Here is a 2,770-nt window from a genome sequence, read left to right as displayed (position 1 = left end):
TGGGCTTAAGCAATTCTCTTGCCTCAGCCTCCCAAGTAGCTGGGACTACAGGTGCCCACCACAATGCCCAGTTATTTTTATTGTTTAGCTGGCCAGGGCTGGATTCGAACCCACCAGCTTTGGTGTATGTGGCTGGTGCCACGCCAACACCTAGCTATTTTTATTTTTTGAGACAAAGCCTCAAGCTGTCACCCCGGGTAGAGTACTGTAGTGTCACAGCTCACAGCAACCTCCAACTCCTGGGTTCAAGTGAGTCTCCTGCTTCCACCTCCCAAGTAGCTGGGATTACAGGAACCTGCCACAACACCCAGCTATTTTTTTTGTTGCAGCCGTCATTATTGTTTGGCAGGCCCAGGCTGGATTCGAACCCGCCGGCTCAGGTGTATGTGGCTGGCACCTTAGCCCTTTGAGCCACAGATGCCAAGCCTATTTTTATTTATTTACTTATTTTTTTGAGACAGAGCCTCAAGCTGTCACCCTGGGTAGAATGCCATGGCATCACAGTTCACAGCAGCCTCCAACTCCTGGGCTCAAGCGAGTCTCCTGCCTCCTCCTCTCAAGTAGCTGGGACTACAGGCACCAGCCATAACGCCCAGCTATTTTTTGGTTGCATCCATCATTGTTGTTTGGCAGCCCGGGCTGGATTCGAGCCTGCCAGCTCAGGTGTATGTGGCTGGCGCCTTAGCCGCTTGAGCCACAGGCGCTGAGCCTCTTTATTTATTTTTAGATCCAGAGTCTTGCTTTATCACCCTTGGTAGATTGATGTGGTGTCACAGCTCACAGCAACCTCCAACTCCTGGGCTTAGGTGATTCTCTTGCCTCAGCCTCCAGAGTAGCTGGGACTACAGGCACCCACCACAACATCGGCTATTGTTTGTTGCTGTTTGGCCAGGGCCAGATTCAAACCTGCCATCCTCAGTATATAGGGCTGGCGCCCTACCCACTGAGCCACAGGCACTGCCCCCACCTGGCTATTTTTAGAGGTGAGGTCTTGCTCTTGCTCAGGCTGGTCTGGAACCTGTGAGCTCAGGTGATGCACACTTTTCAGCCTCCCACAGTGCTAGAATTAAAGGCATGAGCCACTGCGCCTAGCCTCTGACACAATGTTTTTATAAAGAACAAAAGAATTTGCTTTGGCTTTTGCCTCCTGATGATCTTTGGCTTTGCCTAAACCATTTTCTATCTGCCTCCCTTTTTTTTTGAGACAGAGTCTCAAGCTGTTGCCCTGGATAGAGTGCCAAGGCGCAATAGCTCACAGCAGCCTCCAACTCTTAGGCTCAAGCAATCCTCTTGCCTCAGTTTTTCTATTTTTAGTAAAGATGGGGTCTCACTCTTGCTCAGGTTGGTCTTGAACTTGTGACCTCAAGCAGTCTACCCACCTGGGCCTCCTAGAGTGTTAGGATTACAGTTGTGAGCCACCATGCCCAGCCAGGGCCTCAAGACTTTTTTTTTTTGAGACATTGTCTTACTTTGTTGCCCCCGGTAGAGTCAGGTGGCATCACAGCTCACAGCAACCTCAGACTCCTGGGTTCAAACGATTCTCTTACCTCAGCCTCTCAAGTAGCTGGGACTACAGGCACCTGCTATGCTACAATGCCTGGCTATTTTTTTTAGAGGTGGAGTCTCGGTCTAGCTCAGGCTGGTCTCGAACTCTGTTAGCTCAGGCAATGCACCTGCCTCAGCCTCCCAGAGTGCTGGAATTACAGGTGTGAGCCATCGTGCCTGGCCCCCCCCCCCTTTTTTTTGTGAGACAAGAGTCTCCTCTGTTGCCCTGGCTAAAGTGCTATGCCATGGCATCAGCCTAGCTCATAGCAATCTCAAACTCCTAGACTCAAGGAGTCTTCCTGTCTCAGCCTCCAGAGTAGATGGGACTATAACCACATACCAATATAATGCCCTGCTAAATTTTTTTTTTTTTTAGAGACAGAGTCACTTTATCGCCCTCAGTAGAGTGCTGTGGCATCACACAGCTCACAGCAACCTCCAACTCCTAGGCTTAGGCGATTCTCTTGCCTCAGCCTCCCATGTAGCTGGGACCACAGTGCCGACCACAACACCCGGCTATTTTTTTGTTGCAGTTTGGCTGGGGTTGGGTTCTAGCGCCCCACCCACTGAGCCAAAGGTGCTGCCCTGCCCTGCTAATTTAGAGACAGGGTCTCAATCCTGCTCAGGTTGGTTTCAAACTCCTGACTTCAAGCAATCCTCCCTCCTTGGCCTCCCAGAGTGCTAGAATTACAGGCATGAACCAACACACCTGGCCAGCATTAAACTTGTCCCTCAGCCCAAGATTCTAAAATGCTTGGCTTAGCCTCTGGTCTCAGCTTCAACTACAGATTTAAAGAGAGGCTAGCACCTGTCCCTGCCTTTTGGGCACAAGGTGTATTGTCCAGGGTGAAGTTCCCCAATATAGGACTCTGCCCAGTTAGCTTGGAAAATGCATCTAATGTGATACTATGCTGCACTGTAGCCTGGCCCGTGTGTCCTACAGGGCAAGTGTTTGAATGGGAACTTCTGTGATTGCTTCTCTTCCTTCACCCTGTACCTAGTAACCAGTTGGAATCCCAGGTGGCCTGTCCTATTTCCATGTCCTGACCCAAGGCTTTAAGAAATAGCTCTGGCAAAACATACAGTGCACGCAAGGTCTAGGCTTTTTCCTGAGGCCTGTCCCCTACTATGTACCTTTTCTTTAACTGAGTCACCACCACCTTACTCCCAAGGGATCTCTCCCGTGTCTTTTTTTTTTTTTTTTTGTGAGACAGAATCTCATTTT

At 50.0% G+C, this 2,770-nt stretch overlaps 1 protein-coding gene across 1 annotated transcript in view; it reads right to left on the bottom strand.

The window, feature by feature from the left end:
• The window catches only part of CREB3L4 (cAMP responsive element binding protein 3 like 4), a 7,883-nt gene that overhangs the window by 3,241 nt on the left and 1,872 nt on the right, over nucleotides 1–2,770 (bottom strand). The window lies entirely within an intron of this gene.

Source organism: Otolemur garnettii, unplaced genomic scaffold (assembly GCF_000181295.1).
Source record: "Otolemur garnettii isolate 467f Iridium unplaced genomic scaffold, OtoGar3 scaffold00244, whole genome shotgun sequence".
Lineage (NCBI taxonomy): Eukaryota > Metazoa > Chordata > Mammalia > Primates > Galagidae > Otolemur > Otolemur garnettii.
The sequence above is the reverse complement of the archived record's forward strand: the minus strand, read 5'-3'. Positions and strand labels throughout refer to the sequence as shown.